This window comes from Chlorocebus sabaeus, chromosome 4 (genome assembly GCF_047675955.1).
Source record: "Chlorocebus sabaeus isolate Y175 chromosome 4, mChlSab1.0.hap1, whole genome shotgun sequence".
Classification (NCBI taxonomy): domain Eukaryota; kingdom Metazoa; phylum Chordata; class Mammalia; order Primates; family Cercopithecidae; genus Chlorocebus; species Chlorocebus sabaeus.
This window is the reverse complement of record NC_132907.1, coordinates 73,848,721-73,874,905: the sequence shown is the minus strand read 5'-3', so window position 1 is coordinate 73,874,905 and position 26,185 is coordinate 73,848,721. Positions and strand designations below refer to the sequence as shown.

The 26,185-nt window shown below is 34.9% G+C and overlaps 1 protein-coding gene across 1 annotated transcript in view; it reads right to left on the bottom strand.

Moving 5' to 3' along the window:
- CDH18 (cadherin 18) overlaps positions 1-24,527 on the bottom strand; it is a 1,112,094-nt gene extending 1,087,567 nt beyond the window's left edge. Inside the window, exon 1 of the mRNA XM_073014822.1 lies at positions 24,189-24,527. The gene's annotated coding sequence lies outside the window, so the exon portion shown is untranslated. The remainder of the gene's footprint in view (positions 1-24,188) is intronic.
- Between the last annotated feature and the right edge of the window lie 1,658 nt (positions 24,528-26,185).

Here is a 26,185-nt window from a genome sequence, read left to right as displayed (position 1 = left end):
ATACGACTATATTTTAAGTCACCAAAGATGAGAATGTAAAGGAATCATAAATTTCTGCTTGTTTTCACTTACTAATTTGGTCAGTATTTTTTTAAGGGCAAAAAAAAAAAAAAAAAAAAAAAATGTGTAGGTCTATAAGTCAGTGGAGTTAAATGAGAGTTCTTAAAATATTCTTCTTGTTAGTTACTTCTGTATCTCTTTAATCTGAGTTTATAGCTTCTTTTTAAAAGTATTTGAAACCCTGACAATATTTGAGGAGATAAATAATTTGTTATTTTTTCAGCATTTATGAGACCCTAAATATAAAATTACAGTTGGAGAAGAAAAAAGTAGACAAATTGAGTTTGAGTGTTCAAATGTTCAAGGAATATCACACAATAGTAATAGCAGGTATGTTTGCCAAAGATTTGCTAGCAAAATGTGAAAAAAAAAAAAAAAATACGAACACACAGACCCCAGAAATGTGTGTGGTTTTGTTTGCTTGCTTGTTTTTTGTTTTGTTTTGTTTTGTTTTCTTTTTTGGTTTCATTAAAAAAACACACACAAAACCACTCAGCTGGGTGCATTGGCTCACGCCTGTAATAACAGCACTTTGAGAGACCGACATGGGGAGATCGCTTGGGATCACGAGTTTGAGACCAGCATGGCCAACATGGTAAAACCTTGTCTCTACTAAAAATACAAAAAATTAGCTGGGCGTGGTGGCGGGCACCTGTTATCCCAGCTACTAGAGAGGCTGAGGCAGGAGGCAGAGTTTGCTGTGAACAGAGATCATGCCACTGTACTCCAGTCTGGGTGAGAAAGTGAGACTCAGTCTCAAACAAACACACAAACATATAAAAAACACTCAAACTCAATTTGATTACTTCTTTCTTCCCTAACTCTAATTTTATATTTTGGTCTCATAAATACAGAAAAAATTACAAATTATCGATCATCTCAAATATTGTCAGGGTTTCAAATACTTCAAAAAAGAAGTTATAAACTCAGGTTAAATAGATACAGAATTAAGAAAAATGTCTTTTGGTAAGATAACTATCTTATATTTTTACAAAACAACCTAGTCTATGTTAAATTTCATTTTCTCAAAAAGGAGTCTTCACCTTAATAATATCTTACGATTTTTCTTTTCTTTTCTTTAAAAAGAGTCTTGCTCTGTCACCCAGGCTGGAGTGCAGTGGTGTGATCTCGGCTCTGCCTCCCGGTTCAAGCAATTCTCCTGTCTCAGTCTCCCGAGTAGCTGAGACTACAGGCATGCTCCACCATGCCCATGCCTGGCTAATTTTTGTATTTTTGGTAGAGATGGGTTTCACCATGTTGGCCAGACTGGTCTTGAACTCCTGACCTCATGATACACCCACCTCAGCCTCCCAAAGTGCTGGATTACAGGCATGGGCTGCCATGCCCAGCCTACCTTAGGATTTTTCTAATATCAAGATTCTTGTTCAAGTTTTCTAAAAATAACTTTTAATTGTTAATATATTTTTATTTTAGAAATATGCTATCATATTTGCAGGATTTATAAAACATCTATCTTTAGTCTAGGGAAAGATTCCAATTTATATGGTGATTTGAAAATATTCCTCAAAGTTAATCTGGGTATGTTTTATCTTTATTGACAAAGGTGATTTTGAAATTTATTATTTTGGGTGCTACATTGTCTTTCTTAACAAGGTTGCTACTATCAGCATAATTGTTGGTTATATTGGCCTGACTGAGGTTAGCATTCTTTAGCATTGTTACCAAATATCATTAGCATCCTTCTTTCCTTATAACTAAAACAAATTGTCCTTCGCCCAACATATACAAAACAAACAACAACAACAAAACAGAAACAATGCTAATATTTATTGGGCTAATTATAGAATATATAATTTAATTCTGAGAACACACTATGAAGATGAAAACTCCCAGTATAACAGATGAAGAATCTTGGTAAAATACCACTTTCAGTATGTTCCCAGGAAGATGAACTACAGATTAGATGTCCCACATAACAGCAGGCTACTCATTGCAGCTAGGAAGTCCACTGGGTAACCAAAGTTGACCCTTGTAATTTTAAGGAAAACGAATTAATTTCATTGTGGCCTTTAAGTTGCATATATCATAAGACTGAACAACATTCTTCATCCACACTTGAAATGAAAAAATTACTTGCACAACTTTACAAATAAGGATTTGAACATAGCAATCCTCTTGTTTCTATACACAATATCTTTCTCTAGACCATAAAAAAATCTGGATCAGGAATGTTGTCTTTTACTCCTAAAGAGTGATTAAAGTTTTAGTAAAGCAATTATTCTTATTCATACATTTATTATTTAATAAGTATTTTCAGTGCCTACTCTGACATACCAGTAACAGTGTTGGTACAATCTGAACTAACATTAGGATTCTCCAAATTTTCAACTCTTTAGGAATCTCACTCCTCCTAGTAGCTTCCATCTTTTTAAATGTAATATTTTACTATTTTCTCTTCTAGTTCAGGGCTTAGAAAAAAAAATTCTGTAAAGTGCTTGATATCTAGTCAGTATTTTGGATGGTATGAGTCAGACAGTTTTGGTCACAGCTACCCAATTTGGTTGTTGAAGTTCGAACGTGTGGCCATGTTCCAATAAAGCTTAATTCATAAAAATAGGCGATGGGCCAGATTTGACCCAAGGGTCATAATTTCCCTTCAGCATACAAACATGTTCAAGTCTCACATATTAAAGGTCAATCTTTGTAAAGGTTAACCTTCTAGATAATATACCTTATTATTCTTTATCTTCAATATTTATGAATGGAATTGTTATACTTTTTCTCTATTTCCTCACCTCCCATTGAATTCTTACATCATTGAAATCTTACTTTTGCCTTCATCACAACTTTGTAATGCTTCTCACTAGGGCTAAATCTAATGACATTTTTAGAGATCACCATATTTTATATCTCCATCAATGATTACACATTGGATCACTTTTTTATGTTTTGCATAACATATTTCCAAGATAGCAATAGTTTCTCTCACTCTATTTGCTGTCCAAGAACTTTGCCACTCTCCCGTCAAAAGTGGAATCTAATTCTTTTCACTTTAATCTGGGTAGGCTTGTAACCAATAGAAACCTGCAGTAGTGAGAGTGGATGACTTCTGAGGTTAGGTCGTAAAAAATAATATACAGCTTATGGGTTGGAACACTTGCACCAGAACCCTATGCCACCAGATAAGCCCTCTACTGTTCTGAAGCAGTAAAGACGACCAAACTTGCCTAGGGAAGAGATTTAATGGAGAAGCTTGAGATTAAATGAAGGTAGAGATATGTGAAGATATCTCTCAGCAGCTGCAGCTCCAGCCATCATTTGATCCAACTGCATCATACATCTTTGGCCAAGCTATGGTCTGAATGTTAGTGTCTCCCTCAGAAATTAACATGTTGCATTACATGTTGCCGTAACCCCTGGTGTTTTGGGATTTAGGAGTTGAGGTATTTGAGAGGTAATTAAGTTGAAATAAAGACATAAAGGTGGTCTTGTCTTGGGATTAGTTTCCCTAAAAGAAAAGGAAGAGAGACCAGAGCTCTCTATCTCTCCACATATAAAAAGAGTAAGTCATGTGAGCTTGCATTGCGATCTACCAGCCAGGAAGAGAGCCTTCACTATGAATGAAATCTGCCAGCAGCTTACCCTTGAACTTCCCAGTCTCCAGAATTATGAGGAAAAAAAGTCTATTGTTTAAGTCACCCAATGTATGGTATTTTGTTACAGCAGTCCAAGCTACGGCAAGCCAGAACCACCAAGATAAGCTTTTCTTAAATTCCCGACACATAGAATCTTTAAGATATAATGGAATGATAGTTAACTGTTTTGAGCACTCAGATTGTGGACTGATTTGTTCCAAAGCATTAAACAACTGAGACAGACCTTCAAATCACCCCCAAGTTTTTATTTATTTATTTATTATTTATTTTTACTTCAGGCCCTGATTATTTTAAATGTACCTCTGCTTTTCTAATATTGTTTCTCATCCTATTTTACTTTGTTCTTCTTAAAAATCCCAATAGGTCTTTTGCATTCACAATTAGACTCCCCCACATGTCTCAAATTCTGAAATTCTCTAGACAAACTCCATTATCTTCACTGCTTTTCAAATGGTTCCTCCCTTCTTTGTAAATCTTGCACAGAGTACTAGCATTCATTCAATTTTTAAAGTTAAAAAATAGAGAGTCACCATATATCTTTTTGGTTTCCTTTACATTATCACCCCACATTGCAATAAGTCCCTCATTCCTTGTGATTTTCTAAATGCTTTTCCCACTGTCAATTGTTCTACATATCACTAATAGAATATTGCATAGCTGAAGAAAAAGTCTGATTTTCTCACTTTCCGTGGAGGAATCAGAAAAGTGTTTCAAGAGCAATTAAACATGCCTCATGCCATCCTGACAGGCTACAGGCTCAAATATGTGCAGCCACCCATCAAAGTGCTCAGCAGATCTAAAAGGCCTTCCATTTAAAAAGACATTTTCTGGTTAGGAGGCAAATGTGTTAAAGGGACCGTTGCAATATAGCTTCTGCAAGATGCCCAGAGTCAATCACTTTGCAAAGGGGTCAAAGATATGGGTCAATCACTTTAAGATGCTCAATTCCAGATACTCATCCCCGGTCAAATACTCACTCTTTTCATTGAAGACTATTACATTAGACACTTTTCCCAAGTAGGCCCATTCTCTTCTCTTCAGATGCTCACTCCTGCATGCTCGAGCAGCAGGCTCTTGCTCTACACAACCCTAGCATATAAGTCATCACTGAGCACTCAGGACACCAGATATTTACACACCTTTTTTCCCATTAAATGTTGGCCCCTTTCAAAGCATTAGTGGATTATTTTCCCACTCCCTTCCGTCCAGCCCTTTGGTGACTAATTTTTTAGCTTAAAATTAAGAAGGTGTTAAGTAAGTGGTTTTTGAAGAATTAATCTATGAATGAAGGATTCATATAAATTATGTTTGTTTCTTCCTCTAAAATAGCCAGAGATTTTGTTCTCCTAACTATGATGATTTCAAGTAATTGGTAACATTTTCTTATTATTCTTGTTTGGGAATATCAGGAGATATTATCTCATAATTTAAAGTGGGGTTGACATACATAATGTACTTTGGGGATGGGACAACCTATTCTTAAGAGAAAATAACCATATTTCTTTGAAGCTTCAGAGGATAAGTATCTTCTTTGAAAGTCTCAAATTATAATATACAAAAGACTAAATAGATTATTTCAGGAACTTACTATGTATGTATGTTCATATGTCTGATAGTAACAGGCAAAAAATAAAAAGTGTTAATTTTCAACTTTTTGAGAAATGTGTTAATATTTTCTGCTTCACATATATAATAAGACATTTTATAATGAATATCAAAATAGTACAGAGTTCAGGAGTGAAGAAATACAAAACAATGCTAGTTCAACCAATAATTGCCTGGAGAGACTGGAGAAAACAAAGTAAAGAAAACATGAATGCAAATTTATATCAATATGGTTACATGAAAACATGGTGGTCAGATGAAAATAGTGGAAAAAACAAGTAAAAATTAAAAATTAAAAAATCACAGAGGAAGAGATATAGATTAGTAACACATACGTGAGAAACAATCAGGGATTTTCATTGTCAATAAATTGCTTTGTAGTTATAAGAAATCAGTATATGTCTTCCTTTGAAGCGTTACACTTCAAAATAGGGAAATCCTACATCCCTTATCCTTCACGGATAAAACTAAATATGGATCATTGTTTTCTCTTCTGGCCTTGATATTTTAATAGCACCATAGAGGGAAAAAGGTTTAAAGGCAAGTAATTAGGATTTTGAAGGTTCACATAAAGATGGTTCAAACAAATGAGAAAATCATATTTGGAAACAGACATTTGATGCATGGACCTAGAGAAATTTCTATGACCAAGAAATAGAAATTACAAAGACAAAGAGTTCAACTTGATATAAATAATTCTATCACAATCAAACTTGTTTGATTCAGTTTTTATTAACTTGAGCTGTTCAATACAAAGGAAGGGTGACTACTCCTTGGAAGACTTCGCGTTTTCTATATTGTCATAATTTGACACTTGGGCATTTACAACACGGAATAGGGCAAAGAGGTAAAAATAATAATAACACACAAATGCACACACTGAGAAGTGCCTCCTAAGGAAAGTGTATCTCCATATAGAGAAGACATTTTGGCTTGTAGAAAGCCTTTGAGTGTTATCCTGGAGTTTGAGAGGAGGAGTATGAAAAAGATTAGTATCTCCAGACTACCAAGTGAGAAGAACTTGGCATTTATTTAAATAACTTAGGAAAGTGAATGAAATATAGAAATTGCAGAGAAAGTAAGAGATAAGAGAGTCCTCTGAACTGGCATGAACCCAGGTACTGCATGCAATGAAGGGGCCAAAGTAAAATCTCTAGTGGTTTGGTAGCTGAAAATACAGACAGGTTTTACATGATGTTTAGTTTGTGGTGTTCACATGATGCATTCATCCCTTCAGTCTCAAGTCTGGATTCAAACCTATTGTCCACACAGAGTGACAGATGAGAATGCTGGCACATTTTTATTTTGTTTGTGGAAATATGGGAAGGAGTTACATAGTTCTCATAAAGAGGTAAAGTTTAGGTTGACAATCATGCAATTCAGAAGAAAAAGACTTGAGGGCCAGCAAGATTTTTCAATAAACTGAAAGGGATTTTGTATGAGCTGATGCTTTTCCAGGGATTCACAGAATACATGGAGAAAGCTTTGGGTTTCTCATTGCTTGAAATTTTGGAAAGTGGGTTGATTTCAAATAAAGTCAACTCTGATAGAGAAAAGGAAACTCCAATTGTCACCTGTAGGCACTGAACAAATACCGTTGAGTTGATGAATCTCTATATAAAGCCAAAACCATTGCATATGGGCAGACTAGATTAATTCCTACAAAAGGCTCAAACATTTCTTCCTTCTGATTGGCCCCAAAGTGACTCACTATTGTTTTTTAGCACAAAAATATTTGCCAATGTAAATTTAAGAAAAAAATTAAGATTTTCATGACAGGTAGATTTTCAAGGAGAAAAACTATAAAATTCTTATTATATATTTCTTCACCCGAACTTAGAAACTTACTTGGTAAAAAATCAGTTAATCTCCTATCAAATAGTGTGATGACACCTGCCTCTCCAGGAATAATACAAGGATTAAATCAAATGACTCATGTAAGCAGTTAGTATGGGGTCACATTGTCTGGACTGCAGTTTTAACTGGTGTAAATCAATAATGAGTGTCATTCTTACAATTCGAACATAAGCATAGCAAGTGGTTATTATATCATACATCTATTTAAAATAGTATGGCCTATAATGTAGCACTTCTTTTAAACAGTTCCAAAAGTACTAAATTTTCAGCAATTAAATACATGTAAAGCACATGGCTCATGGCACTTAGTATGCCCTCAAAAAGAACAGCTGTTATTACAATTTGATTGATATAAAAATTAGTAATGCCATTTTTATAATAATTACAATCATTGTTTTCATTTTAAACTAATAGAAAAATATACGGAAATGGAAAGAATATTAAAGCTAATATTGAATTCAAACCTGATCATATAAAAATCAAGAAATCACTGTCTAAGTGTCTACAGGTCAAGGTTGAAAGGCTTTCTACATAGTTTGATGTCTACCCACTAATATCCCTATTAAACAAGAAAAGCATTTAAAAGTTTGTTGCATGCCTTCTCCAAAGGTAGTAAAATTAATTAGGGAGAGGTGCAGGCTGCTGATTCATTGGATTATATGTTACTACCTAAAGTGTAAAATTTCCTTGCTAGGTCTGTTGCCTAAAGGAGTTTTGGTTGATTCATCACCTCTTTCACTCATAGAGTAGATCATTGCAAATGACTTTATTGACCCATGGTTTGGTTCAGCATCATATGCTCCAGTGAACCAAGCAATAAACAGCTGCTAAGTGCAGGTGAGAAGTCGTCATGGAAAATTCAAGAACTGAATCAGCATACTCTCTGCCATCAGGCTTCTGTGCTGTCACAGATTTCTGAATTTCTTCTTTGACAGGGATAATTTTTAAAGGGGCTTATCCTAGAATACTGTATCTTTCTATGGACTTTCATGACTTTTAAACAGTCATGGAGGGTGCTGTATTTTTAGAACCCAAATTCCAGATACCTAGATTGTTAGTCATAATTATATTACACTTTTAATGATTTAATACATGTCAATGAAAATTTCAAGCCAAATAAAACTGTGATAAATTAGCATATAATATTTAAGAATTGAAAGAGTATATCAGAAATCATCTAATGACTTTAACTCCTGCCCTGGCCCCCAACACACACACACACACACACACACACACACACACACACACACATATTCATAAATCCATTAAGACTCAAAGGTAATTCAAGAGCAGAGAGATTCAGAGTGGAGAAATCTCAGCTCATATCAGCTGCTTCTACCAAGTAGTATTATCAGCTTCTCCTAGTTAGAACTAGCTTGACCTTCATGACAAGTCTTCTATTTAGAGCTGGTTTAAGTCTCTCTTCTACTTGACTAAGTGTAGGGTGAATTGGAAATTGTGCTTTATTGTTGTCATAGGTACATAACAAATGTTTGTTAAGTAAGTGAATGAATTAAAGAGTAAATTCTTAAGTTACATGTAATATTATGAGAATGAGAAGACAAGCCACAGACTACAAGAGAATATTTCAAAAGACATATTTCAAAAAGGACTATTATCCAACATACACAATACATCCTAAAAGTCAGCAGTAAGAAAATTAACAAACTGAAAAAAAACCCACAAAAGACCTGAACAGATGTCTCAACAAAGAAGATAGATAGAAAGTAACATAAAACAATGCTCCATATCATATATCATTAGAGAAATGCAAATTAAAACAATGAGATACTGCTATATATGTGTTAGAATGGCCAAAATTCAGAACTTTGACAATATTGAATACTGGCAAGGATGTGAAGCAACAGAAACTTACATGTTTTGCTAGTGGGGGACATAAATTGCATAGCCCTGTTGGAAGACAGTTGGCCAGTTTTTTACAAAACTAAGCAAATCTTACCTTACAATCTAGAGTCACGTTCTTTGGTACTTTACCCAAATAAGTTGAAAATTTACATCCACACAAAAAACTGCACATGGATGTTTATAGCAGTATTATTCATAATTGTCAAACCTTGTAAGGAAGCAAGATATCATTCAATAGATGAGTGGAAAAATAAGCTGTGGTGCATGAGGACAATGGAATATTTTTCTGTGCTGTAAAGAAATGAGCTATCAAACCAAAAGGACATGGAACAACCTTAAATTTATCTTACTAAGTGAAAGAAACCAATCTGACAAGGCTAGATATTGTATGATTCCAATTATAAGAAATGCTGGAAAAGACAAAACTATGTAGTCAGAAAAAGATCAGTAGTTGCCAGGGGTAAGGGTAGAAGGAGAAATGAATAGGTCAAGTCTAGAAGATTTTTTTTTAGGGCAGCTCAACTATTCTGTATGATACTATAATAGTGAATACATGTCATTATATATTTGTCAAAACCCATAGCATGTACAGCACTAAGAGTAAATTCTAAAAAATAAAGTCTATTCAAAAGATTAAAAAAACTAAATGCAATAAAAATGGTTTTCTTAGTTGAAATAATTCCAGGTTCATGATTGAACATTATGTATGAAACTGATTTTTTTTCAGCCTCATAATGTCTTCATTATTAATTTATTTCAGTATCTAAAAGAATTCCAAAAAGTTCTAAACAAATGACATCCTGCATTTCGTATTTGAAAATATCAATTCTATGGTATTATGCTAAGAGCTGCCTCACAAGTTCCAAATCAAATAGGCTATTATGAACAAAAAGTGTATGCAATAAATTTTACAGCAATATTCAAAGGTATTACAATAAAAATTTTGAAAAGTTTAATTATAAAATTCATAGACATAGTCTCACAAAAACCAGAGATCTATAATAGAAAAGAAAATAGGTGACCTACTTTGTACATTCACAAATCCAAAGGGTAAGATAATTTAGTGGAAATTGATTTTTCACTTAAAATAGTTAATATATGTAATAAACTCTTGAAAATAGAAATAGAAATTAGTATCAAGAGTTTTAAAGTTGCTTGGGGACAAGGAGAAATATGAGTTTAGTACTACACACAAAGGAATACAGGATATTATTGTTCAATAATGCCTAAAGAATCTTCTCAGAATATGAGAATATTTGAGAAAACATTTCAAGGCAATCTCATGTACCTATGTTACTAAGCAAAATGTGGAATGGGGTTAGTAAACATTTTAATAATATGATACATATAAAGGCATGGTTGCCAAAAATTAATTGATCTGAATACTGTATATGATAAAAATGTGTTTCATTTGCATTAAGTATTATGATGTTAAATAGAATTAACTAGAACTTTATATTCTAATACAGTTTATAATCATTATTAAAAATGCTATAACTACTGTCTTGTAATTATTTTGTTCTCCTAACAGTAGTATTTGACCAGCCCCTCCCCCCAAAGAAAAACAAAAACAAAAACTGTGCTTTTATACTTTTATTTGTAGATTTAAAACAGTGTCGTGGAATAAAACATTATTGAGTAATTTTCTTAATTTAAAATTAAAACAGTATGGAAAGGCATAGGCATAATATTTAATATGGATAAAACAATTAGGTTTAAATCATAGAATAAGTTTGTTTAGCACTTCTGCATCTTTAGTATGGCTATGAACCACCTGAGGATAATGTTAAAATGTATATACTGATTCAGTTAATGCTGGTGTATTTCTATCATTTTTAACAAGCTTCTAGTTAATGTCAATTCTACTGGCATATAGATCATACTTCTAGAAGGTAGGGGTTTTTTAGCATGGTAAACTAACTAACCTAGATCATCTTTTTCCGTAATACATGAAAAACTTAACTCCAAAAGTATCAGTAAGATCTGACTCACACTGAGTTAATCATTACTCTAGGAGTTATAACATGACAGCAAAAAAAAGCATAACTGTCTCTGCAACAAATAATATATTTTTATCTTTCAATTACTTCGCAGTTGAAAAATAGAGGATGAGGCAGAGTGAGAAAAAGTATATTGGTGTCAACAGAAATGTTGACATATGTGAGAACTCATAAATGAAACTATCAACTAAACACAATAGCAAAAGTCTGAAATTTAGAAGTTAAAATGTAGACAAACAATTGTTTCTTGTGTGATCAGCATTTTGAAGCACAGTTTTAAGCTTAACAGAACAGGAATACACTTTTATACTTTTGCACAGCCAGGAAAAGAATGACTTCTTAATCTTCCCCAATTAAATTATTGACAATAAGTTCAACTTGTTTTTTGTGTTTTTTTAATAAAAAACAAAATTTAGGAAGGAAACTACTTAAATGTCAATTTTTTTTTTAATTAGTGTTTATGAGTTTTAAAATCTTTTGCTGCTACAGTTCAAGTACCCATTCACAGGCCCAAATCAAAACAACTGGTTGTGACAAATCTCAAGTGTACTTAGTATGCACAAATTACTAACTGCTATGTTAGAGAGCTCTATTGCTTAGGTAACTCATTTATTTACATTACCTGCAGTACCATAGTAGTCACAAAAGAGCTCCTTAAACTCTTAAACTCATATTATTAGCCAAAACAAAATGGGGCTCTGATCTTGAGGCTAACATTTGAAATTAACTAAACTAGTAGAGAAGCCTGTGTGTGATATATTTGCCACAGTAACCTCTAGTTATAGAAGGAACCCATGGCAAGTTTAATCTATGACTATTAATGTTTAAGTACCCTACTTCTATCTTTTGATCAAATTAGATCATGTTACCACATGATTTAAAAACAAAGACTTATCATTCACAACATGCATTTTCCTTAGCATAGTAATAATTATATACTTCCACAATCGGTTCACCTATCTCTCCAGGGCCCATACCTCCTGCTTCCTCATAACGACCTTACATTTAAGCCATAGTGAACAACATGCAATTTTCACAGCCCTCCATAATCATTCTTAATATCCTCCTTCTTCCCACAATTATTTCTTGCATAATTATCACCATTTATTCATTTATTTATTTATTTTAGATGGAGTTTCACTCTGTCACCCAGGCTGGAGTGTATTGGTACAATCTCTGCTCACTGCAACCTCCACCTCCCAGGTTCAAGCAATTCTCCTGCCTCAGGTTCCTGAGTAGCTGGGACTAGAGGCACATGCCACCATGCCAAGCTAACTTTTTGTATTTTTAGTAGAGATAGGGTTTCACCATGTTGGCCAGGCTGGTCTTGAACTCCTGACCTCAAGTGATCTGCCTGCCTGTGCCTCCCCAACTCACCATTTTAAATACAACTCAAATATGAAGTGCTTTTCATATTTAGCAATGAACGAGGCAAAGTTAATTTATTCTTTATTGTCTCTTCCCTTTTGCATAACATCTTGCATTTATAAACATTTTAGCAGTAATTAAATGCTGTATTATTTTTGCCATTTTAGAGGGAAGAAAATTTTGTGAGGCTTCCGTTTGGTTCTTTATCCCATAATATTCTCACTCTAAGGGTCAGAGATCTAATGGGAAGACATTGCCATTAGCCAATTATTCTTACATAAGTATAGTTTCAGGAAGTAAGGAAAGAATGATGACGTAGTTTAACAAAATAACTGAGTTTATTATGATTTAAATGTAGGGCAAAACTTTATATATCATATGACCACCATAATCACTCACTTTGGGAGATCACAGTATATTTTGGGTCACCAGAAATTAGCACCACTTCAAAGCTAGTGAGTGTATTTTAAAAATTGATATATTTTTTCACCTTCATGTATGGTCACCCTAGTGAGTCACCATAGGTTCCTTTGAAGAAGAATTTGGAGGAAATTTACAATGTATCCCCGATGCAGAATAGCTCTTCTTTACTCAAGGGAATCCAATATCCCAGTTAATTCAGTTGTTCCAGATATATGTGAACTGGCCTTGTTTTGAGAACTGGTTGAGGGACCATGATTTTTCGTTATGGGAACTCAAGTCAGGTTTCTGACCATAGACCGAAAGTTGTTGTTTTTGTTGTTGTTGTATATACTCAATAAAATTTTAATAGAAAGAGTATAATCGATTGGCTAACAGCAAAGATCCTTGCAAGTAAAATCCTGATTACTACGTAGTTCCTGCTGCTTATCTGGTAAGTGCAAAATCTTAGCTGTGGTGGTTAATTAAGCATTGCTCCTTGGCTTCTATTCTTCTGGAATCTCTCCATCTTCATTGATATCAGGAAGCCCATATCAATGGTGGCATCTCCCACCATCACACCTTGACTGCTGTGGAGGGCACTACAAAATGTTTAAATTGGTGCTTGAAATATTCTGGCACTCTCACCTTTACTTATTTGTTAGTGCCTTTGTGAGTGGAATATTCTGAGACCTCTAGGTTGGAGAAGTGAAAGAGAGTGGGGAGTGAGCCTGCAAATAATCAATCTACTCCAACATTCCTGTCTTCCTGAGTCTTTATGTTCTTCCCTCTATGTTATGATAAAAAATTTTTAAAAAGTTCCAGCATTTTAACCTTCTAGAATGTAGGTCATTGTTGAACACACTTTCCTGTCAACTAACCAACTAAGGCCTTAGTGCTATTTTCAGGTATGCAAGCAACCCTATTAAATATAGATCTCTAGTAGGTACACCCACACTGAAGAATGTGGCCCAGTCCCGTATTATATTTTGTCATCTTTTGTCTGATTCTCTTAAAATCTAGTACCTCACACAATTCCCTGATTTTTGCTGACATCAATTAACAAAATCTTGCAAATATTTTGAAGTGCCAGCTAATTCCTCCTGGGCTAGATTTTATATATATTCTAGAAAAGGCTGAGCACTGACTCTAATTAGTAAGGTCAGGAGATACTAAGGGCATGACTAAATCTGGAAGAAAATGGGCTACCTTTGCAGGGCAAGTACCTCAGGTGATTTACTCCAGATCATTAAGTAATAGAAGGCTAGGCTACAATATTCAGAGGAAGCAGAGGAAGGAGGCTTCTGTTGCTGGCAAGAGACTCGGTTGTTTCAAATTTCTCAGTGTAACCCAAACCCACACAGATGGCCTTAAAAGTTTTCTGATTCTCTTGATTTTTTTTTTTTTTTTTTTTTTTTTTTTGAGACGGAGTCTCACTCTGTCACCAGGCTGGAGTGCGGTGGCACGATCTCAGCTCACTGCAACCTCTGCGTTCCAGGTTCATGCGATTCTCCTGCCTCAGCCTCCCAAGTAGCTGGGAGTACAGGTTCGTGCCACTATGCCCAGCTAATTTTTTTTTTTTTTTTTCAGTAGAGATGGGGTTTCACCATGTTGGCGAGGATGGTCTTGATCTCCTGACTTCGTGATCCGACTGCCTCGGTCTTCCAAAGTGCTTAGATTAATAGGCGTGAGCCACCACGCCTGGCCTGATTCTCCTGATTTAAACCCAGGAGCTTATGTGTGTGATTTTTTTGGCTTGTTTGCTTATTTTTTTTATCTGTAAGCCGTCAAATGCAATTAAAACGATGATTTCATCTTATAGTCTTGTAATCACCATTATGAATGAAGAGTGAAAGGCAGTTACCACTTGGTTACATGAGCTTTGCTTTAGAAGGCGCATACCACAAATAAACCTTGCTGGCTATCTGAGAAATTGGAAAAGCGATTGCATACTATAGATTACTAGTACTCCAATTACCATTAGCAAGTTGTTCAATACTGTATTCAAGACCAAATGCCATGATCAAAGCAAGTCCTTGGACCCAATGCTGGTAACCCACCCATTTTCTGTTATCAACTCTCCTTTATTCACTTCAAGCATGAACTCTTTATTCAGTCAGGACTCAGTCAGGCAAACAGAAAGCACAGCAGTTATTTCAACAGAATATTTAATACATATCTTGAAAGACTGAAAATAAAGAAGGAAACAGTGAGGTAGCACATATTTTAAATGTTGGAAGCAGCCACCATCCCTAGGGCTGGGAGAACAAAAGAGACTTCCTTGGTTCTGTTTCTATGATCTTTTAGATTCAAATAAATGCTTTTTAGAAAGTGACATAAACTTTCAATTTACACTCTCCATGTTGAAGTACATTTTTCACCTTTTTTTTTTTTAACAAACGACTTTGAAATATTTTGTTTTCCCAATGACAGCTACTTATTGAGAATATGAGAACCTAAAAGATGGAGAAGGAGCCCCATGGAGCAATGGAATAAGCAGTGCCTGCTGGTGCTATAACCAATGAGGTGGCACAGTGAGGCTAGTTTTAGGAATACTAGCAACAGCTGGAAACCAGAAGCAACTGCTTCTGGAATTACCCACTGCTGTGGAGGTGAAGAGCATTATGAGGTCAGGCTGACAAGGGAAGCAAACAGAAAAGAAAGGGAAAGGTGCTTTCTTTTCCATCCTGCTTTGCAACTCTATATAGTACTCTGTTGGCAGATCCTAATGAGTAGCAAGCTGGAAAAGGAGAAATATTCTTTCAAGAGTCTCAGTCCCAGTCCAGCATCATGGAAGAGAGTGGCACATTTAAACACAAAAGACAACAGTTTAATGACTGGGACAGTTTTCTTCCTTGTTTACTAGATAGAGAATGCCTAATCTGGTTTTGTGGGGTTTTTTTTTTTTTTTTTTTTTTTTTTTTTTTTTTTTTTTTTGAGACGGACTCTCGCTCTGTCGCCCAGGCTGCAGTGCAGTGGCCAGATCTCAGCGCACTGCAAGCTCCGCCTCCCGGGTTCACGCCATTCTCCTGCCTCAGCCTCCCGAGTAGCTGGGACTACAGGCGCCCACCACCTCGCCCAGCTAGTTTTTTTGTATTTTTTAGTAGAGACGGGGTTTCACCGTGTTAGCCAGGATGATCTCGATCTCCTGACCTCGTGATCCGCCCGTCTCGGCCTCCCAAAGTGCTGGGATTACAGGCTTGAGCCACCGCGCCCGGCCGCCTCATCTGTTTTTATTCGTCTTTGCAGCCACTTGAATAATTAAGAATACAATGTCATATCTAGGACGTGTTCAGCAAATATTTCTTGGATGGTTGAGTGAAGGTTAGGAAGAAGATAGTTTAGATCACATTTTCAAGAACCGCTAATTTAGAAGCACTGAGTGTAAATATGAGTCCTGCTGTTGTTCATATGTCTGTGATTTTGTCAGTCACTCTTCTAAGCTTTTTACCTCTAGAACCTCGTTGAACCTGTAGATTAGCCCTGTAAGGTATATGCCATTATTACAAAGACGACAAACACAGGCTGACAAATGTTAAAAGCCTTCTCTAAGGTTCTGGAATGAATGTGGCAATTTAACACAGTGTTAAAGAAAATGAGCTGAGAGATAGAAGGACCTGGATTTGAAACCCAATGACCTACTCTCTTTTTCCCTCTATCAAAGGAATTTTATAATTGGGCTTCAAAAATTCCTTTTGGAAAATCTTTAGCATTCTCAGTGATAATGTTGCTGCTATGGGTGAAAATGTTCTGTTCTCATTTAGAGTGAAGGAAAACTTTATTGAGTAATGTTTTTGACAACACATTGGTTAGTTTTTGAGTTCAAGTCAAGGAGTTAAATATATTGATTTATGACAGAAGCACTCAATAACTAGGTGGTAGGAATGATACCCTAAGTACCTCTGCCAGCCAACAACTAAACTTTATGAAAAAGAATATTAAAAGCAAACATAAATTATTAAATGAATGTCAAGAGTGGGCATTTCAGAATATAAATTAATTCACTAGAAAAAAATATGCTAACATACATATCCACATGCAGAGACAGAGATGGCAACTGACAGAAAATTATAGCATTTTAAATACAGTTCCTATCTATTGCTTTGAGGACCACTAAACATCTTGAGAAACTGGTGGTCTTATTTATGCTTCGTACACTTATTTGTCTGTGTATTGTTTCAAGAGTCCTTCCAAAATGTAATTAGTTTGTGAGCAAGCTAGTGCAATCCTTTCCTCCAATATTAACATCTTTTAAATTCAAATAAATGCACCAAAGGGGGGCATAAGCAAATCTCAAATTTGGATTTTCTTCCTTAAAGAGCTTTCTCTCACCAAGTACTTTACATTTTGTTTCTAAGGGATATCTAATCATATTCACTGCATAATGCACCCATATTCATCTCTAACACTTTCTATTTTGAAGGGGCTTATACACATTAACCCACCTATTATACTATAACTGCATGCTGCTTTCAATGAGTAGGCAGGAAAACAGCTGCAGAGCAGTTAAGTGGGATGGCTACAAGTCGTGTATATACCCACCTTCCTATAATATTAGAACATGAGACTTTAACCAAATACATTGCCCTCCATTTTAAATGAAAAGAAAAGGGGAATGGAGGGGAAAAGAAAGTCAGAGACATTAAAACATTTTCAAAATCATTTATATAGCCTGTACTCCAAGCCAATATTTTGAATTATTCCTTCAAATAAACATACTCAGCCAGGCGTGGTGGCCCATACCTGTGATCCCAGCACTTTGATAGGCCAAGGCGGGTGGATCACGAGGTCAAGAGTTCGAGACCAGCCTGGCCAACATGTGGAAACACCATTTCTACTGAAAATACAGCCATCCCATTACTGGGTATATACCCAAAGGATTATAAATCATGCCACTATAAAGACCGGGCACATTTATGTATATTGTTGCACTATTCACAATAGCAAAGATTTGGAATCAACCCAAATGTCCATCAGTGACAGACTGGATTAAGAAAATGTGGCACATATGCACCATGGAATACTATGCAGCCATAAAAAAGGATGAGTTCGTGTCCTTTGTAGGGACATGGATGCAGCTGGAAACCATCATTCTCAGCAAAGTATCACAAGAATGGAAAACCAAACACACACGCATGTTCTCACTCATAGGTGGGAATTGAACAGTGAGATCACCTGGAAACAGGAAGGGGAACATCACACACTGGGTTCTATTGTGGGGAGGGGGGAGGGGGGAGGGATGGCATTAGGAGATATAACTAATGTAAATGACGAGTTAATGGTTGCAGCATACCAACATGGCACATGTATACATATGTAACAAACCTGCATGTTGTGTACATGTACCCTAGAACTTAAAGCATTTAAAAAAAAAAAAAAATTAGCTGGGCATGGTATAATCCCAGCTCCTGGGGAGGCTGAGGGAGAAGAATTGCTTGAACCTGGGAGGTGGAGGTTGCAGTGAGCCAAGATTGCACCACTGTACTCCAGTCTGGGCAACAGAGCAAGACTCAATCTCAAAACAACAACAACAACAACAACAAACTCTTACCATATGATCTAGAAATCATGCTCATTGGTATTTACCCAAATGAGCTGAAAACTTACATATATACAAAAGACTGAAGATTAATGCTTATAGCAGCTTTATTTATGATTGTCAAAAGTTGGTAGCAACCAAGAGGACCTTCAGTGGATGAATGAATAAAGAAACTGTGGCTCATCCATACAATAGAGAACAATATTCAGCAATGAAAAGAAATGAGCCCTCAAACCATAAAAAGATATCGAAGAACTTTAAATGCATGTTGATAAAGAAAAGCAAATCAGCAAAACCTACCTACCATATTCCAACTACATGACATTCTGAGAGACAAAACCATAGATATATTAAAAGATCAGTGCTTGTCAGGTGTTATGGAGAAGGAGTTGAGGAAGGCATGACTAGGTGGTGCACAGGAGAATTGAACGGCAGTGAAACTGTTCTGTCTGATACTATAAACGTGGATATATCTCATTATATGTTTGTCAAAATTTATGTAATATATATTACAGAGAGTCAACTCTAATATAAACTATGAAGTTAAGTTAATAACGGTGAATCAATAATGGTTCTTCCATTGTAACAAATATACCACACTAATGCAAGATGTTAATCATAAGGAAAACTGGCAGAGATGGGAGGCTGACTGGTACATAGGAACCCTCTTCTTTTCCATCATTTTTTGTAAAGCTGAAACTGATTTGCAAATAAAGTCTGTTTATTAAAAAAAATAAATTATGTGCCATAGACGTTTGAAACCCATTTGCTTTGCCTGCCATAAAACAATGTTAGCTATACATAATGCCTCACTACTGGATCTTCTCTCATTTTATTTCTGCCAAGGATAGGTGAGAATGGATAACTTTTAACCTATGAGTGATATTAATATATCTGGTAGACAGGTAAAAGCACTCACTCTCTTTTACACCTTATTCATATTATGATTAATAAAATCATGTTCTAATCTGATTCATTATCTTCCTCTATTCTCAGTAACTTGGGCCAAAATCCTCTCATTCACAAGTTAGAGTGACTGCAGTTTAGTAAACAGCAGGGCTGGCTCAAGGATGAAGGTACATGACTCAAGACAGAGTCCTAATGAATAGGAAATAATGCAACAGAAGAGGCATCCTACGGACCTATCTGAAGTCATATCTAAGCAAATTTAAATGTAAAATAACCAGATATAATGGCAGTGCCTCTCTCTCTCTCTTTCTCTCTCCCCCCACCGCCCCACCATGTGTGTGTGTGTGTGTGTGTGTGTGTGTGTTGGAGTTGGAGGAAGGATCGAATACAGAGAGGATACTTTGAGAAAATAAATGAAAGTTACAGTACACAAATCATGGTACACAGTACAGGTGATTCTATTTCTATGTTACTCAGACTTTATAAAAACAACTATACCCAGATATACACACACATTCTCATCCAATCATATGCACACATAGTTTCACAAAGACAAATAGGCCAAGGAGTAATTTCCTAGAGAAAACAATTCAGTTCACTGATCATAGCAACAAGAGAGCAAATAGAAACTGACATATACTTTCTAATTATTAACATCATCTAAATCCATTAGATTAAACCCAATAGACATGAGTCCTCTTGTTTCCTTATAAAGCCTGATATCAACCTATTACATTAAAAATTACCCATTTCAGTTACTCATTTTTCTACTTCCCACATCTCTAGAGAGAATTTTCCTCATACTCTGTGAGACATAGAAATATTACATGACTGTGATACCTCTACATCTTTATCATTAAATAGAGAACATGAATATATCCCTATCATTGTTATGATTGTCTCTTGGTTCTTGTACAAATTTTGCAACATACAAAAGTTTCTATACAGTTGTTGCATTTTCATTTATTTGTCTTATTTTCAATTTTACCCCATCTCCATTTCTGTGCTACTTTAATATAAAAGATTGTCTCTTTTTAGAAGACATTAAAGTCCTTAACACATTTTCATTTATGGTTTGCATCAAAAACATAGCATCGGAATTCTCACTCAAGTCACATTGCTTAATAGTTTATATTATCAAAATCTAATTTTGTGAAAAAGAACAGCATTATGTCATACACCAGTAGATGTGGAATGATTTCCACAGAACTTTGTGTACTATATATGCTAGTTGCATTCAAAATTCACAATTTTCAAGGTATGTAAATTTTCAGAGAAAAAATAACCCTATATATTTACTCTGAAAATACCAGTAAAGGAGATATATTTACCATTTTCATACTTCCATTTTATTTGAGTAACTGCTTTTCTACACTGATAAGTCAAGGAGCTATTCAATAAATGATTGAATTCCATGATTCATTGCTTAGAATTCCTCCTTTTCTCTCACTTCTCAAAAGAAATGTCACTCACATAGTGTATGTCACTTCTTTCTCTTTCCATGAGCTAGCATCATTTGAAAAAAGCTTAGACTGACTAGGTAAGTTGCCTATTTATAGATTCATTATTAAATGTTGCATCACACCCAAACAAGTCCCGCAGTAAGAGAAGATCTCCAGCTGCTGTAGAGATGGGATGAATGTGTTTCCACTTACTAAGAAAGTCTACAGTGCAATTCTTTCATAGCTTTCAAAAGTGATAAGGGAAATATCTTTTCTTCCCATAATAAGCCCTCCCATGAACCTCTGTGTATATAATGACAACTTTATATAATGCCACCATACAGTATCTTCTGGAATTTAAAAATGCATTTTCTATGCCTGTGTGGATAGTAAAACATTCTTTTATCTTCAATTCTTCCATGCCTATTTTTGTAAAAGAAAAGAAAAAAAAAGGTAATATTCTCTTTTTAGCTGCCTGCTGATCTCTTCTCCTGAAACCAAACTGCATGGAAGCCACAGAGCCATTGAGTTTCTGTGCTGTCCCTAGAGATGTGGAGATCGTGTAAAGAATGTTTCTTCCCTCAGGTTTGGCCTTATTTTTATATTTCTTATGATACTGTTTCTGTAACATATTGTCTTTACATTTGCCTAAAATAGGTCATATTAATATTTCAAGCCATTGTTTATATACAAGAATATTTTAAAGACAGTAAGTTTGAAAAGCATGGGATATATGTCATTTTCCTGTGAAAATAAAGACTTCTTATTGATCTTAAATGTTTCTTTGTGTGGGGATAAGAATAAAGCTACTTTTAAAAGTATTCACGTTATAAAAACAGGGAAAACACTTCAAGAAAGCTCTATAACCTCTTTCAGTGGTTTGATGAGTATAACACAGGAAGAAAGAGCCCCCTAATGGCTCAGATATCTATAAAAACAGAAGAGGTTGTACTTTCTCAATTCTTGTTTAACAATGGCTAAAATGAGTAATCAGGAAAGATATCTGATGCTATGGAAGCGAATGGACAGTTGAATAAAAGGTCAACTAGAGCTCTCTCAACAATGCAAACAACAGTGCGAAACCCTAAAATGAACTGGCGAAGTAAGCCGTTAGATTTCAGACTGAGGGTGATGCTTACATGTGTGACTCCTAGCACACTTGTCTCCCTCAATTATGTTTGCGGAGAAGCACTGATCTGGAAGGCAGGAGACGTATTCATTACACAGTTGGAAAGTGTGAAATGTTTTTTAAAAACACTTTCTTTTTTCCAATCATTGACCATTTCCTGTTAATAATAGGAGAAATCAAATTTCTTACAGGAGAAATTACAGAATTTGTAAGAAAACAAAAAAGGGAATCAAAGTAATATTGAGTATAAGCTAAGAAGAATATCCTAGTGCAAGAAGCACACAGTGCTAAGAAATTACTTGAAAAGTATTTTTGAAGGAAGAATATGAAAAAAAAATTCACAGAAAAAAAAATTTAGCATTGATGTTACATCTACTTATGCTAGAAATTTAATGATCTCATAAAAACATACACAATGCAATTAGAATTATGTTTTTTTTTAATTGCATATAAGTCAATATGACCCATAAGTAAGTACCAGGAGGAAACTGAACTGTATAAAACAACTTGGATACTTAAGGTTGTTGCAACAAAAATTATACAATTTAAAGAATTTGTACATTGAACTTAAAAATGAGTAGAAGAATTAGTTAAAACAAAGTTACATCCCTGAATGAGATGTCAGATTATTTGCATAAATAAAATGGAATTATTAAAATATAATTTCGAATACAATTATTAAAAGCAATCTTACCATAATAAGCAAAACAACTAAAAAAGGTTATAATAGATTTAAAACAAATTCTGTGTGGGAATTCGGCATTATACTGCAACAATATACATAAATATATGGTTTACAGGGCCAGTCACCACTCACAGTTAATGGTTTGGCATATGTTGCCCAAATATAATACTTTATATATATATATACACACACACACACACACACACACACTTTTTTAAACAGATGACTTAATTTAAAAACAAAAACATCACTAATCTCTTATACATATCTCTATTTCCTAAGACCAACTGTACTTTCCAAAATTTATACCAACAATTCAGTTATTCACTTCTGATATGATTATATCAATAGAATACCAAGGTAGCTGTAATAATACTTGCATTATTAGGAAGCATCTAAATATCATCTTGCATTTAGAAAACAAAACAAACGTCATGAAAAATGTGCTTTTCAAATACGCATTTTTAATTAAAATATAAATAAGGGTGAATAAAACACACAAAGGCAACTATTTAGAGTATGTATTAATTCTAAATTCAGACATATTGGCTACCACTAAGGTTGGCAATCATGTCTTATTTGAAACACTGAACAACATTTTAAAAAGTTTTGCTGACTTATCACAGAAAGCAGTTTGTTCTTTGATAAGAGGAGTGATTCAGGAAACTTCACTCAAAAGGACAGTTAGAGCAATTATCAGGGTAAAATATCTCTTAATTAATCCAAAAGCAAATAAATTGACATAAAATGTCACAAACCATTCGAGTTCCAGTAAGCATTAAATAAGTCCTTTCTGACACAATGTTTTCTCCTTAGCAGTTGATATCTGTGACCTATAAAACTAAGGTCAATCAAATACATCAGGACTGCATTGCCCCAGCTCATTATTTCTAGTCCAACCCATCAATCTCCTCAGATATCATTTTAAAAAACTCTATTCTTCCCAGCAGAGGATGTAATATGTGCGAAGTTCCCATATATTCACAGATGCTTAACCCGCACGTAGCATCACTGTCATGCAAAACATTAATTGATGCTACTGCAGGTAAGTAATGAACTCTAAAATAGCTAAACATCTCCAGAATCATATTTCTTTGCCTTAGCTCAATACTTTCTTAAGCACAAATGCTGACCATCAATAGCCACAATAAGAGGGCACTCTAATGTCACATCATTTAAGAAATACTGTGTTTGTATTGAAGAGTTAAAACTGCAATCAAAAGACAGATTTAGGGAAAAAAAAAAAAAAACCACTAGCAATCACTGAAAAGCATGATAGTATCTATGTCTGTAGAAAATATGATAACTGATAGATAATATTAATTGTCCTTTCTTGATATGCTATTATTTACCAAAGTTGCTTAATAGCTAAAAACAATATTTATAAACATATTGTAAGCTTGTCACAAAAAATGTACTTTGTAATATAAACTTGGCTTATTTTTCTTCTTTATGTGGAGTATCTGCTACAGAAACTTATAATGTAGTGATCTTATTTTTGAAAAAAATCTGTACCTGGAGATTTTTTTTAAAAGCAAATATATTAATATAAACACAGTATTCATTTCCATCTTTCTACATCAACATACTTGTGTATAGAATTTACTTTAATGCATCACTGCAAACTCAGTTTTTAAAACATGCAAAGCTATGATGTATTTTGCTGTGAATAATTAAAAAGAAATACAGAGTTAAAAATTGAATTTCCTTACCTGGAGCGTGAAACCGTTCCTGTTCAATGCTGGAAGAAAGTGGACTGGAAAGGGGACTTGATTTTTGTTTTCTTCTCAAAATCTGCTTTAATGATGCAGGAGTAAGATGAGCTATTCCAAGGTGAAGTCTGTTATTTCTTGCTGGAGCTCAGAGCTGACATCCTCTTGTGAAAAGAAAGGCACCTCAGTAAGTTGTTCACTGAGGGAGCTACAGAGCAAGATTATCCGGCACAAGCAGTCACATAGTGATGCTATGGAACGTGCACTGGCTTCCTCCCCACCTTGCGTTCCTCTCTCTCTCCTTCTTTTTATTTTCTCTCTCTCTCTCTCTTTCCTTTTCACCCTGACGCTCGCTCAGCTCTGAGTCTCAGCTCCTGCTGCTGCTGTATAATCAATCTAGCCTGTCTGAAGCTAATAGTCCCCTATTTAACCAGCCAATCAATGGCAAGGATTCCACTGCTAGTCCCAAGAGTCTTTTCCAAGAGTGGTACAAACAATAAGAGTTTTGCCAGCAGTTTAGCCAAGTATTTTTCATTATTTTATCTCCCTTAGAGATAGGGCTTGAGAGGGCAGAGGCTCAAAGCAAGCTTAGTGTTACTGCTGATTTTTGCATTTTAAAAATTTACTCCTTCCTAACCAGCTGATACTTATAATTATCCTCACCTCCTATCTATTATCATAATAAAAATTGCTGCAGAGTAGCCACGTGTGATAGGATTTCTCATTCAAACACGTAGGAATATATTCAGTAACAAAATTATATACACTAACAAATGCTTGTTGCTAGAAACAATAATGCCTCCAGTAGCCCTTATGAGGAAGATCAATTAAAGAACACCTCATTATACTGATTTATTTTGAACGTTATCTATTTTATTTTAGAAAATCATGGTAAATAATTTTGTTTCTCCTAAGGAACAAGAGGTGATGTTTGTAGATGTTTTTGAACGAGGGTCTGAGTCAGACTTCAGTGTATAAAACATTTTTTCAATTTTAAAGCATTAATCTACAAAAGGATCCCTCTGAATGTATCAAATAGAGCATTTCACACCTGATTCATCCCTTCAAGGTTAAGAAGATTTTCTTCTTAAAGTGACACATTCATTGCTCAACTGCTGTGACTGACCATAATAAAGAAGCACAAAGCAAACCATTGAAGACCAGGCTGGTTTCTCATTTCCCACATGCTTCCAGGGAGGCAAAAAAGCAAAAGAAAAAAGAGAAAAACATATGGGGTCGCATTAGCCAAACCCTAGAAATGTGGTCTTTCTCAATTTCTAATTAGGAGGTGGTTGCTTATCTCAATTTCACACTGCTTGGTCAACTAACCTTTTAGTTACTTTTTCTTTGTAATACTGCATTTCTGCATTCATTAAAGCAAATTGTATAAGAATCTTTAACTGCTTCAATTCCCAGTTGACATTAAATTCCAGGCAGTAGTCATTGTAGTTCCAACCTTCAGCACCATATAATACAAATAAAAATTTATCATAGGTGCTAAAGCATCTTGTAAATGAATACTGAAAAGGTCATAAGGTAGGTATGATCATGAAGTTACACTCAATTAAAGTCCAAATTGTGAAGTGTTGTAACGCCTATCAGAGACACACTTCTTTGATTTAATTGACTCAGTTCTGCAAATATTTATTGAGCAACTCTTTGCATCAGACTGTACATTTAATTAAGTAAAGGAGAGAACAGCCTTCTTTATGTTTTTGGTATTTTCAGTGTAGTGCAGTTTGGGTAGTCAATCACCCAGGAGTTTACAATCTCATAGGTAGATAAGGAGTTCTTAAGTAAGCAAAACACAAGAGAGAGTAATTACCTGCTTTCATCAATAAGTCGAAGAGCAACAAGTAGTCAAGATAGATCATAGCTCCTCTGAAACGACAGAAAGACCCTGTAAAAAAGATAGCCTTGCAGTGATCCTTATCAAAGAGAATAAAAAGCAATTTATAGGGAGAAGAAGATGGCAATGATGGTAGTGGGATGGGGGG